Source organism: Oncorhynchus keta, chromosome 29 (assembly GCF_023373465.1).
Source record: "Oncorhynchus keta strain PuntledgeMale-10-30-2019 chromosome 29, Oket_V2, whole genome shotgun sequence".
Lineage (NCBI taxonomy): Eukaryota > Metazoa > Chordata > Actinopteri > Salmoniformes > Salmonidae > Oncorhynchus > Oncorhynchus keta.
The window spans coordinates 46,059,578-46,074,461 of NC_068449.1; the positions used below are offsets into that span (position 1 = coordinate 46,059,578).

General features: G+C 41.8%; 1 protein-coding gene across 1 annotated transcript in view; it reads right to left on the reverse strand.

Moving 5' to 3' along the window:
- Positions 1–14,595, reverse strand: part of LOC118361856 (bifunctional UDP-N-acetylglucosamine 2-epimerase/N-acetylmannosamine kinase-like) — a 42,717-nt gene extending 28,122 nt beyond the window's left edge. Inside the window, exon 1 of the mRNA XM_052486656.1 lies at positions 14,326–14,595. The gene's annotated coding sequence lies outside the window, so the exon portion shown is untranslated. The remainder of the gene's footprint in view (positions 1–14,325) is intronic.
- Between the last annotated feature and the right edge of the window lie 289 nt (positions 14,596–14,884).

The window sequence follows — 14,884 nt, forward strand, 5'->3', positions numbered from 1 at the left end:
GAGCGGAAATGGAGGTCGCCTCCCAGGTGGCCTGGCATCTGTCTCCCACCCTCTCTCACCACTGGTTTCCCCTCTGTCTCTGCTGCTAAAGCCACTCTTATACCACTAACATTCCAAGCATCTGCTCTGTCATAACCCATGAAGTCTTTGCCACATTGCTATGCCCTCCTTAATCCTCCTCCTTTCCCCCTCCTGACCAGGTCTGCAGATGACATCTCAACCATTTTGCAAAAGAAGGTGGATGACGGATCACCACCTCGCTGAACCTCAGTCAAACGACACCTCTTTCTCCCGGGGAACACTGCCCTACCCTGATCTGCCATCTGACAACTCCATTTGTCCTCTCTCCCAGATGAGAACCTGGCGTGATCCTGGACACCCTGGCCGTTCCCAACAACCTGCCCGGTGTCCCTTCCCCTAGGTTCATGCTCTCCAGACCATTTCCGGAGACCTTCTCCCTGCCTCACCTCGCTCATCAACTCATCCTTGTCATCTCCCGTCCCTTCAGTCTTCAAGAGTTGGCTGGGCTCCCTGCCTGTCCAAAAAACCCCTACATCCCTCATGTCCAACTACAGACCAGTATCCCTTCTTTGTTTTCTCTCCAAAACTCTTGAACGTGCCACCTTGGCCAGCTCTCCGCTATCTCTCCAATGGCTTCCAGTTCCAAATCAGTCAGGTTTCAAGACTAGTCATTCAGACTGAGTGCTCTGCCTCTGTATCACGGAGGCGCTCCGCACTGCTAAAGCTATCAGGCCCTACTCCAAAACTCTTGAACGTTCATCCACCTCTGGCCAGCTCTCCCCCTACCACTCAGAATGACCTTCTTGATCCAAATCAGTCAGGTTTCAAGACTAGTCATTCAACTGAGACTGCTCTTCTCTGTGGTGGAACAAACTCCGCACGACGCTAAAGCGGAGTCAATCACCACCTTCTGGAGACACCTGAAACTAGACCTCTTCAAGGAATGCCTAGGATAGGGTGAACCATCAGTAATCCTCCTCTCCACCCTCCCGAGTTGGGCTCCCCCAACAAGATTTAGATGCAAGTGGCTGTTCCACAGGTTGTCATACCAGGTGGTATGCAGAATCTGTCTCCTCACCACGCGCTCTCACCACTGGTGTAAGGGCTCTGTTCTAGTAAAGGGTCTGAATTCTCGTAAACCAAGTCACTTGGCTCTGTCATAACCTTTTTTTTAAGGGGGTTTTTTTTTTTTCACATGGTCTCTCCTATCATTGCAGAAAGAATACGACAATGTAATCTTCTCCTTTCCCCTTCTGATGACCAGGTGGCGAAACACGCATCTCTGCATGTCTGGCAGACATATCAGTGTGGTGACGGATCACCACAGCATGCTGAAATGTATTGTCAATCAGCTGCTGTTTCCTAAGTGGACAGTTTGATTTCCATGATTGCCAGTTCACGGTTGACAAGTGTTCCATTGTGTCCTCCTCCCAGCAGTGTACAGAACTTGGCGTGATCCTACAACACCCTGTCGTTTCAAAACAATAGGCGGTGGCCATCTATTCCTGAGGTTCATCCAGTTTACAACATCTATTTGTAACCCTGCTCACACAGGAAGTTCGCAGGTCATAATCCAGGCACTTGTCATCTCCCGTCTGGATTACTGCAACTTGCTATTGGCTGGGCACCCTGCCTGTGCCATTAAACCCCTATAACTCATCCAGAACGCCATATAGCCTGTGCTGGTGTTCAACCTTCCCAAATTCTCTCTTCACAAATCATTTTTGCTCCTCCGCTCTCTCCACTGGCTTCCAGTTGAAGCTCGATGGATTCTATGGCTTTTCAAAGACCATGGTGCTGTCTAGCGTTAGTTCTGAGGGGAATGTTGCAATTCCTCAGTACCTCCAGGCTCTGACCAGGCCCTACATATGGACAAACAAAATAAATTCATCCAATCTGGCCTGCTCACAGCAGAAACTCCCAGAACTGGGAAGATTGTATCCCCCATATATATAGCCCAGTCAAAATTTTGTATAGTAGTTCTGGCTGAAAAATGGTGGAACACACTCCCTCACGACGCCAGGACAGCGGAGTCAATCATAAACCTGTCCGGAAGACACCTGAAATCTCCCCAACTATTTTGGAATTTATATAGGATAAAGCTGTCCTTCTGGTCCTTAAAAAATTTAGTTTTTCACTATTGTAAACTTGGCTGTTCCATTTATCTTCTTTAATACAGAATGCCAATTTGTAAGTTCCTTCTGGATTTTCCCCTCTAAATGACTTATTTTTGTAAATGTGCAAAATTGGTTGTAATTTTGGGTAGAGCAGACATTTCCGTATGTCTGTGTTAGCTGCATGTGTGACATAACTCCACCAGTCCTATTTATGATATCATTCAAAAATACCTTTTTTAAACATTTAAACAAAAGTTTTTTTTAAATCAATAAGTATATTTGAATTTAACCACAATATTTGTTGTATTATTTGTTCTGTCTAATGCTTGTTTAAAAAATAAGATATTTTGGAGATTATTTCCTTTTCAAACAATCGAAAGTGGGCTGGTGTAATCTAAGGGAAAAAAGGCCCTTCTTGAACATAGGATGAGACATTTGTACCAATTTACTAGAGAACCAGTTTGGATTTAAGTATAACTTTTGTATGACTGATGCCTTTACTGAGAGGTCTAATGCTTTAATATTTAATCATTTCTGCCCTCCGAATTCATATTTTTTATATAAATAGGCCCTTTTAATTTGATCTGGCTTGCCGTTCCAAATAAAATTGAATATTTTATGTTCATATAATGTAAAAAGCAGGTCACTAGGTGTAGGCAAAACCATATGCAAATAGGTCAACTGTGATATAACTAGAGAGTTAAATCAGGGTGATTTTTCCACAAATACAGGTATTTTCCTTTCCATGGTAGCAAGATCGTATCTATTTTTGCTAACTTTCTATAAAAATGTATTGGAGTGAGAATTTCTTTCTTTTGGGATTTGTATACCGAGTATGTCCACATCTCCGTCAGTCCATTTTATTGGTAAACTACATGGTAATGTAAAATTTGCATTTTTTTGTGATCCAATGCGTAATAATTATTTTATCATAATTTGGTTTTAATCCAGAGAGAAAAGCAAAAGTATCTAGATCCTCTATGAGGCCGTGGAGAGACTAATTGTGGTTTTAAAAGAAAACATGAATCATCGTAAAATGACACCTTAGTTTTTAAGCCACGGATTTCTAATCCCTTAATATTAATTGTTTCATCTAATCTTAACAGCTAACATTTCGATGGCAATAATAAATAGATATGCCGAAAGTGGACAACCTTGTTTTACTCCTCTAGAGAGTTTAAAACTTTGAGATGTAGCCATTATTTACTATTTTACACCTAGGGTTACTATACATAACTTTAACCCATTTTATAAGAGATTCCCCAAAATTGAAATATTGAAATATTCTAGGCATTTATATATAAACTCCAGTCGTACTTTATCTGGGGTCCCAGATATTTCAAAGTATACTATTGTTTCCAGTACTTGTCTTATATTATCTCCAATGTATCGTCCATGTAAAAAAAAAACCTGTCTGATTAGGATGAATAATATCTGACAATACTTTTTAAATTCTATGCGCCAAGCATTTTGCTAGGATTTTTGCATCACAACACTGAAGTGTAAGAGGTCTCCAATTTTTTTAATGGACTGGATCTCTATATATACCACTTGGGTCCCGTTTCAGTAATAATGATATCAGACCTTCTTGTTGCATGTCTGATAATCTACCATTTATATAGGAGTGGTTAAAACATGCTAATAATGGTCCTTTGAGTATATCAAAAAAGGTTTTGTATACTTCCACTGGTATGCAATCCAGCCCTGGAGTTTTCCCCATCCTTAAAGAACCCCAATTGCATCAAGCAGTTCCTCCTCTGTAATTTGGTCTTCACATGAGTCTTTCTGTACAGATGTTAATTTTGTATATATTAGGAAAAAATCCCATAAATTTAGTTTCACTAAGGGGAGATGGAGGGGACTGAAATGAAAACATATTCCCAAAGTACTTTACTTCCTATTTCAAAATATCATTTGGTGAATCATGCGTGACTCCATCAATTGTAACAAGTTTAAATAAAACATTTTTGGTAGCATTTCTATATTATATAGATTTGCAAAACTTTCTAAAAACCTGTTTTTGCTTTGTCATTATGGGGTAGTGTGTATAGATTGATGAAGGGAAAAAAGGCTGTAACGTAACAAAGTGTGGAAAAAGTCAAGGGGTCTGAATACTTTCCGAAAGCACTATGTTCAAAAGCCATATTAAATCTATGGGCTTTTGTTGTTTTGCTGTATAATATATTCTGGGTTGTTTTGGGAGAGGCTTGGGCTCATATTTATACTTATGGATAAGCTATAATATTCGTATGGGTGTTCTGCATGCAACGTCTAAAATGCATTAAATCAGCATCTTAGTTCTGGAACCTGCCTGGTACAGATAATTGAGAGTGCAGGAGTAATTGCTTTATGTCAAAGAAAGGGATTCATTTGTGCCTTGTTTGGATTCATTATTAGTTCTTGTATTTTCTTTTTCCCCATTTTAAAAACCAATCGAGGGACTTATGGTGCTAACTAGCATAAGCTAAAGCATAACAGTGCAATACATCAGATCGTTGATCCATTTTTTTTGTACGATTACATATATTATTTTACAATTCAATGTTTTCATTGATAATTCAATGTGTCAAATGTTTTATTGTAATCGGTCCCTAACATTATTACTAAGGTTATAATAAATCTTACTCATAAAAGAACCATGTCAAAACATCAGTCCAATATGTACTGGCTTTTTGCCAGCTCTGCCATCTGCAGGGTGTCTTTCGATTGGTCCTTGTTTGCTTAGGCATAAAGCCTGAGTCCTTGGCCTTCCTTTGTGCAAATATCATAACCACGTCTGATAAAGATGTTTTTTCTCCCTCAGGTGTTTGAAATTCGTATGAATTTTTAACCCTTATTTTACCAGGTTTGAGGGACGGGTTGGAATGGTACAATGATACAACCTGAAATGTATACTACAAAGCCGGATCAATGTTTTTTTACATTTATTATATTTAACTAGACAAGTCAGTTAAGAACAAATTCTTATTTACAATGACGGCCTACCAAAAGGCCTCCTGCGGGATGGGATACAATTTATATATTAGAGGTCGAACCGATTAATCGTAATGGCCGATTAATTAGGGCCGATTAAGTTATAACAAATCGGGAAAACTATTTTTGGGCGCTGATTTGTATTTATTTTTTTGTGCTTAAAAAATGTTTAACACCTTTATTTAATCTTTATTTAACTAGGCAAGTCAGTAAAGAACACATTCTTATTTTCAATAACGTCCTAGGAACGGTGGGTTAAATGCCTCGTTCAGGGGTTAACTGCCTCGTTCAGGGGCAGAACGACATATTTTCACCTGGTCAGCTCGGGAGATCCAATCTTGCAAGCTTAGTTAACCAGTCCAACGCAATAACGACCTGCCTCACTCTCGTTGCACTCCACAAGTGCACTCCACTCTACTGCCTGTTACGCAAATGCAGTAAGCCAAGGTAAGTTGCTAGCTAGCATTAAACTTCTTATAAAAAAAACAATCAATCATAATCACTAGTTAATTTCACATGGTTGATGATATTACTAGATATTATCTAGCGTGTCCTGCGTTGCATATAATCTGACTGAGCATACAAGCATACAAGTATCTAAGTATCTGACTTAGCGGTGGTAGGCAGAAGCAGGTGCGTAAACATTCATTCAAACAGCACTTTAGTGCGTTTTGCCAGCAGCTCTTCGTTGTGCGTCAAGCATTGCGCTGTTTATGACTTCAAGCATATCAACTCCCGAGATGAGGCTCGTGTAACCAAAGTGAAATGGCTAGCTAGTTAGCGCAAGCTAATAGCGTTTCAAACTTCACTCGCTCTGAGCCTTGGGGTGGTTCGTCCCCTTGCTCTGCATGGGTAACGCTGCTTCGATGGTGGCTGTTGTCGATGTATTGCTGGTTCGAGCCCAGGGAGGAGCGAGGAGAGGTGCGGAAGCTATACTGTTACACTGGCAATACTAAAGTGCCTATAAGAACATCCAATAGTCAAAGGTTAATGAAATACAAATGGTAGAGAGAGAAATAGTCCTATAATTACTACAACCTAAAACTTCTTACCTGGGAATATTGAAGACTCATGTTAAAAGGAACCACCAGCTTTCATATGTTCTCATGTTCTGAGCAAGGAACTGAAATGTTAGCTTTCTTACATGGCACATATTGCACTTACTTTCTTCTCCAACACTTTGTTTTTGCATTATTTAAACCAAATTGAACATGTTTCATTATTTACTTGAGGCTAAATTGAATTTATTGATATATTAAGTTAAAATAAGTGTTCATTCAGTATTGTTGTAATTGTCATTATTACAAATACATGTTTTTATTTATAAAATCGGCATCAGCTTTTTTGGCCCTCCAATAATCGCTACCTCATATATGAGACAACACACACACATCATGACGAGACAACAACTACACAAAGAGGGACCTAAGACAACATAGCAAGGCAGCAAAACATGACAACACAGCATGGTAGCAGCACAGCACAACATGGTAGCAGCACAAAACATGGTACAAACATTATTGGGCACAGACAACAGCACAAAGGGCAAGAAGGTAGAAACAACAATACGTCACACAAAGCAGCCACAACTGTCAGTAAGAGTGTCCATGATTGAGTCTTGGAATGAAGAAATTACGATACAACTTTTCAGTGTGAGTGTTTGTTGCAGCCCGTTCCAGTTGCTAGCTGCAGCGAACTGAAAAGGTGAGCGACTCAGGGATGTGTGCACTTTGGGGACCGTTAACAGAACGTGACTGGCAGAACGGGTGTTGTATGTGAAGGATGAGGGCTGCAGTAGGTATCTCAGATAGGGGGGAGTGGGGCCCAAGAGGGGGAAGTGAGGCCTAAGAGGAGGAAGTGAGGCCTAAGAGGGTTTTATAATTAAGCATCAACCAGTGGGTCTTGTGACAGGTATACAGAGATGACCTGTTTACAGAGGAGTAGAGTGCAGTGATGTGTCCTATAAGGAGCATTGGTGGCAAATCTGATGGACGAATGGTAAAGAACATCTAGCCGCTCGAGAGCACCCTTACCTGCAGATCTATAAATTATGTCTCCGTAATCTAGCATGGGTAGGATGGTCATCTGAATCCAGGTTAGTTTGACAGCTGTGTTGAAAGAGGAGCGATTACAATAGAGGAAACCAAGGCTAGATTCAACTTTGGCCTTCAGCTTTGATATGTGCTGAGAGAAGGACAGTGTACCGTCTTGCCATACTCCTAACTACTTGTACGAGGTGACTACCTCAAGCTCTAAACCCTCAGAGGTAGTAATCACACCTGTGGGGAGGGGCATTCTTCTTACCAAACCACATGACCTTTGTTTTGGAATTGTTCAGAATAAGGTTAAGGGTAGAGAAAGCTTGTTGGACACTAAGAAAGCTTTGTTGTAGAGCATTTAACACAAAATCCAGGGAGGGGCCAGCTGAGTATAAGACTATCATCTGCATATAAATTGATGAGAGCTTCCTATTGCCTGAGCTATGTTGTTGATGTAAATTGAGAAGAGCGTGGGGCCTAGGATTGAGGAGCCTTGGGGTACTCTCTAGGTGACAGGCAGTGGCTGAGAAAGCAGATTTTCTGACTTTATACACTACACTCTGAGGTAGTTAGCAAACCAGTGCAAAGACCCCTCAGAGACACCAATACTCCTTAGCTGGCCCACAAGAATGGAATGGTACACTGTATCAAAAGCTTTGGCCAAGTCAAAAATAGCAGCACAACATTTCTTAGAATCAAGGGCAATGGTGACATCCTTGAGGACCTTTAAGGTTGCAGTGACATCCATAACCTGAGCAGAAACCAGATTGTATACCAGAGAGAATACTATAGACATCAAGAAAGCCAGTCAGTTGATTATAAACATGTTTTTCCAACACTTTTGATAAACAGGGTAAAATAGAAATAGGCCTATAACAGTTAGGATCAGCTTGATCTCCCCTTTTAAATAATGGACGAACCGTGGCTGCCTTCCAAGCAATGGGAACCTCCCCAGAAAGGAGAGACAGGTTAAAAAGGTCTGAGATAGGCTTGGAGATGATAGGGTCAGCAACCTTAAAGAAGAAAGGGTCTAAACCATCTGACCCAGATGTTTTTTTGGGGGTTAAGTTTAATTAAGGAGCTCCTTTAGCACCTCGGACTCAGTGACTGCCTGCAGGGAGAAACTTTGTAGCCAGGCAGGGGAAAAAGAGGGAGAAGCATCAGGGATAATCACATTAGAAGGGGTGGGAGATGAGGACATTTTGGACAGGCAAGGAGGCATGGCTGAGTCAAATAGGAATCCTGACTTAATGAAGTGGTGATTAAAGAGCTCAGCCATGTGCTTCTTGTCAGTAACAACCACATCCTCAACTTTAAGGGACATGGACAGCTGTGAGGAGGGTTTATTCGATATTATTTGATAAGCAACCAGAAAAAAACAGACACAGATCTCTGGACCCATTCACCTGCTGTCTGTTTACATCCTCTTAACCATCCGGGTCCAAGCAGAGGACACTGCATAGACACTGTTTGCATAGACACTGTTTGGATATACTGTTTGGATAGACACTGTTTGGATAGACACGGCCATGCTCCATCTATATAGAGAGAACATTGTTTGCAATAGAAAATATTGATAATCCTACATCGCCTATCCCAAACATAGACCCTGATTAGGCAAGGTATATTAACATGCCATATATTTGTTTGCGATAGTTACAGTAAGCTCCAAAAGTGTTGGGACAGTGACACATTTGTTGTTTTGGCTCTGTAGTCCAGCACGTTGGATTTGAAATGATATAATGACTTTGAAGTTAAAGTGCAGACTGTCAGATTTAATATATGGATGTTAGACTTGAGGTAAGCAACACTGAAGCATGCATGAGAGCACCAGCTGTTCTGGATGACTGTGTGATAACGCTCTCGGTAGCCGATGTGAACACAAATTTTAAACAGGTCAACATTCACAAAGCCGCTGGGCCAGATGGATTACCAGGACGTGAACTCAAAGCACACGCAGACCAACTGTCAAGTGCCTTCACTGACATTTTCAACCTCTCCCTGACGGGGTCTGTAATACCTACCTGTTTCAAGCAGACCACCATAGTCCCTGTGCCCAAGGAAGCGAAGGTAACATGCCTACATGATTACCGCCCAGTGGCACTCACGTCGGTAGCCATGTAGTGCTTTGAAAGGCTGGTCATGGCTCACACCAATTAAATCCTCCCGAACACCCTAGACCAACTCCAATTCTCATACCGCCCCAACAGATCCACAGATGACGCAATCTCTATTGCACTCAACACTGCCCTTTCTCACCTGGACAAAAAGATGTGAGGATGCTGTTCATCGTCTACAGCTCAGCATTCAACACCATAGTGCCCATGAAGTTCATCACTAAGCTAAGGACTCTGAGACTAAACCCCTCCTTCTGCAACTGGATCCTGGACTTCCTGACGGTCCGCCCCCAGGTGGTAAGAGTAGGCAACAACATGTCTGCCACGCTGATCCTTAACACAGGGGCCCCTCAGCGGTGGGCACTTAGTCCCCTCCTATATTCCCTGTTCACCCACGACTGCGTGGCCAAATACGACTCCAACACCATCATTAAGTTTGCTGACGACAACAATGGTAGGCCTGATCATCGACAACGATGAGACGGCCTATAGGGAGGTCAGAAAACTGCAGGTGTGGTGCCAGGACAACATGTGAGCAAGACAAAGGAGCTGATCGTCGACTACAGGAAAAGGTAGGCCGAACAGGCCCCCATTAACATTGACAGGGCTGTAATGGAGCGGGTTGAGAGCTTCAAGTTCCTAGGTTTCCACATCAATGACCTATCATGGTCCAAACATACAAAGACAGTCGGAGAGGGCACGACAAACCCTTTTCCTCCTCAGGAGACTGAAAAGATAGGGCATGGGTTCCCAGATCCTCAAAAGGTTCTACAGTTGCACCATTGAGAGCATCCTGACCGGTTGCATTACCGCCTGGGTATGGCAACTGCTCTGCATCTGACCGTAAGGAGCTACAGAGGGTAGTGCGAACAGCCCAGTACATCACTGGGGCCAAGCTTCCTGCCATCCAGAACCTATATAATAGGCGGTGTCAGAGAAAAGCCCATAAAATTGTCAGAGACTCCAGTCACCCAAGTCATAGAATGTTCTCTGCTACCGCACGGAAAGTGGTACCGGAGCTCCAAGTCTAGGACCAAAAGGCTCCTTAACAGCTTCTACCCCCAAGCCATAAAACTGCTGAACAATTAATAAAATTGCCACCGGACAATTTACATTGACACCCCCCCCGCTCTACCTTTTGTACACTGCTGCTACTCGCTGTTTATTATCTATGCAGTCACTTCACCCCACCTACATGTACAAATTACCTCAACGAACCTGTACCCCCCCACACTGACTCGGTACCGGTGCCCCTTGTATATAGCCTTATTATTATTAGTGTTACTTATTACTTTTTATTTTAGTCTACTTGGTACAGATTCTTAACTTCTTGAACTGCACTGTTGGTTAAGGGCTTATTATATTCAGCACTTGACAAAGATTAAATAGATATGATATGGAACTGCTTGCATTAGGTGTGCATTATTAGCTGCCTCATTAAGTCTCAAAATGTTTATTTGGGGAGCCTATGAGATTTGTTTTATTCAATTGAGTCTGGTATGAGAAGGGTAATCCCTATATGCAACAGCAGGGTGTCTGCGGAAAGCTGAGAATCTTGGCTATTGATTGGTGCCTTCATGCCGATGACCTCATTTCAAGATGGCTGCTACCTACATTCCGGTTAGCGTTGTGAAGCATAAACTAAAACACGGAATACGTTGATACACACCGAAAGGCTGGATTCCACAGATCATGAGGATATCTTATTTGTCTGCCTGTGACCTACAATTATTGATCACCAGCCCCGAGAGTCAAAATATTTATTGCAAAACGTTTTCACCAAACATCTTACAAGGTAAACTGAGATTTTGTCTGTGTTTGAGCTATAGCTACATAGAGGGTATCAAATTAATAATTTGGTTGGTATGAACAAATCTAGCATATTGCCCATGATATTTGATGATTTATGTCTTAACAGCAACATCGAATGTCCGAGTGACTATATCTTTGCGCATCAAAAATGTTGCCTTCTTACGAGTGGTGGGCATCCATTACACAGGGGATTGGCTACTATGGCAACTTAACAGTCTTTTAGCCAATGAGATAAGGTTTCCATGGATTTGCAGACGACCTGGATGGAAGAAAGCAAGGCCTAGACATTTTTTTTTACCCCCTTTTCTCCTCAATCTTGTGATATCCAATTGGTAGTTACAGTCTTGTCCCATCGCTGCAACTCCCGTACGGACTCGGGAGAGGCGAAGGTTGAGAGCCGTGTGTCCTCCGAAACACAACCCAGCCAAGCTGCACTGCTTCTTGACACAATGCCCGCTTAACCCGGAAGTAAGCCGTACCAATGTGTCGGAGGAAACACTGCACCTGGCAACCGTGTCAGCGTGCATTGCGCCCGGCCGCCACAGGAGTCACTAGTGCGCAATGAGATAAGAACATCCCTGCCGGCCAAACCCGGTCGACGCTGGGCCAATTGTGCACCGCCCCATGGGACTCCAGGTCGAGGCCGGCTGAGACAAGGCCAGAACTCGAACCAGGATCTCTAGTGGCACAGCAAGCACTGCGATTCAGTGCCTTAGATTACTGCGCCACTCGGGAGGCCTCGGCCTAGAACCTTTATGCGTAATGAGAACTATTGCTACCTGGCTCAGAGATTTGGAAACGCCCCATAACCACACCTGACACCACTTACTAAAACTTCTGCTCATTTCTAGTTGTTAGGTCTATTAATCCCATTATTTTTCTGATATTGTTCACGTTGTCATCAATAATTCACTTGTAGCTTGACATAGGACTTTCAATATAAAAAAAACAGTTATTTTGTGTGCTTGATCTTGTGTACTCTGAACTATGTAACTCATATCTTCTGATCATTTCCTCACGATCTCCCAGATGTCTTCTTTTCAAATATACCAAGTTTTTGCATGTAACAATCACGTTATTACACTTGAATAGAAGTTACCTTTGGGTATGCCCATTTAGGCGAGAATCTACATATTTCCATTACATTTAAGGAGTTGCATGTTCAATAATAGGCTATAGCCTTTTGGCTGTAACGCGATAGACTTACCATTGTTGAATGTTTCCATTAAACTCTTAATTAAAAAGTGTCCAGTCCTTGTATGCATGCGTAGGATCAGTTTCACTCTCGCCAAAATCAGTCCATAATTAATCCAATGCATTTCTATGGGCTTATTTTGGGCCTAAACTTGTCCGCCTGCCTTAACAACTCCCATTGTTAGGACATAAACATAAGCATCTCGTCATTATATACAGATCTTTGATATTATTTTCTGTTGGTCAAGTAATTTCACTGTTTGGAAAAATGGGAACTGTTGGGGTATCTTAGATGGTTGGTGGTCTGGCTGTTGGGAGCTAGGGCGGGTCCCTTGTTCGACTGGGTGGGGCCGCTTGACCCTGGTTGCTCCAGTGGGTCGTTCTGGATGGGAGTGTCTGCTGAATGTAAATGTTGAGTGGCTTCACTGTATGTTTTAAAATTCTATAAAAAGTGTAATACAAAATGAATATTCAGTTGAGAGTAATTAATAGAATGTTTTGAATATTTATACATTTTACCTATCTGTAATACAGATGATTTCCAGTGTTTGTGATACTCAAAGTTGGGGGTTGATGGTCACTAGACTTGATACTGAATGTTATGGATTATTCTCCTATCTGTTGATAGTGGTTGACGCCAGACTGGATGTGCAAGGATTGAGGACACAAATGATTTACTGGTGTATTGTATTACATTTACATTTAAGTCATTTAGCAGTAAGTTTGACTCATTGACTCATTTAGCAATAAGTCATTGTATTGATGACATCCTGTGAACTCCGTGATTCTGTAGCATCTAGCATTCATTGCCTTTTTGTTTCGACTTCCTACAAGACTCTCGGGCTGGTGTTTACAGAACTTTTAGTGCTGTCTGATTAGGATATGAAGGGTCTGCCTCCCAAGATTGTATAGACTAGACATAGGCCTGCATCACACGTCTATTTCGTACCTAAACAAAGACAGATCCTGGTCTGTTTATTTCATACTATATATCTGTATCATATACTATCAAATCTAAAGGCAGTTTATGAAAATAACGTGTTGCTGATTGTGAAATTGCGCCACCCACTGGTAAACAGAGGAATACTAAGAATGTACTTTGATGTACAGTAGTAGGTGGTGGGACAAAATATTTGATTCCACACCCGAAGCAACAAACACTCATCTACTGTATTCTCTAATAGCCAGCACACAGGCCTCCCGCCATACATTCACGCCACAAATGTACATTAAATAATAGTAATGGGCATTGCTGAACTCAAGATGTAGGTAGAGAATTAGCCAGTTTCAACTAACTATATATTTCTCATGAAAGAACTAACTAGTCTAGCTAATTAAAATGTAGCTATTTCAATTATACAGTATGTTAGCTAGCTAGAATAAACTTGCCAGGGGATACAAATATTAGGCTAACCTTTACTTTTTAGTTTGAATAGACATTTTTGTAAAGTTAGGCTTGCCATATCAAACTCAGTCTCAATTTATACAAGTAGCTAACGTTAGCTGGCTACATACCCATTAGCTTAAAAAGCCTAAATCAGCAAGTGATTATGTAGCCCGGTTATGTTGCCAACAAGCTATTAGCAGTTATCTATCGAAGGGTTGCTGTTAACATCGTTAGCGGGAACGTTAGCTAGTTAACTCAACCCGCTTTATTCACACTGGTTAGTTAGCAGACAATGACAAATGTAACATTTGGTAACTATATGATGAATAGCTGACTAGTGCTACCTTTCCTACTTGCTAGCTAGCTTACGTGTGCTAACTTCAGCTAATTTCAACTAGGCTAGCTAGCTTTGTTATTCATAGTGAAAATGCGCATATATTACATTAACTAAAATGATAGCGAAGTTAGTTATAACGGAGCACAATATGTTTGTCTTGTCTATATTGCGTTAGCTAGCGAGCAAGATAACTTTATCCAAAAGTGTAGTTCCGCTAACGTCAGCTAGCTACTGTAGCTAGGTCAACGTTTGCTAGCTAGGTACTACCAAGCTGGCGTTTGCAATACTCTGAAGCGTGAACGTTGCACTAAATTAACTTGCTACCTACCTTTATTCAAGCAGATCCTCTAATTTCATGCAAGGTCTCTCATCATGTCTCTTTCAGATGTAGGCTTGCGTGAACGTGAAATAGTCCCGGGTACTTATACTCAAACTAATATAACGTTATTGGCACATATTGTGCGCGAAATATACATCTTAAAAAATATATACTTCATTTTATATTCGAGCAGCGCAAACCTCTCACCGAGCCAGTACAATTAGTGTGCAACTGCAGCCTGCAATTTAGGGTTGTTCCTGCATGTGGACATTCCTGTATCGACAGGAACACCTGCCCCAAGCATCCCATTGGTTCCTGCCTAACACCTGTCTTCGTTAATAGAACAGCGTGGAAAAAGTTGCCCGACAGACGTGGGAGAAGGACACAGTTTACTGGTTACTAGTACCTGGTCAGCCCCCCCCACCACACACACACACACCGTGCCCTCCATCGTTCTTAAATTGAGGTTGTTTGGAACCATCAAGACTCTTTATAGAGCTGGCCAAACTGAGCAATTGGGGAGAAGAGCATTGGTCAAGGGAGGTGACCAGGAACCTAATGGTCACTC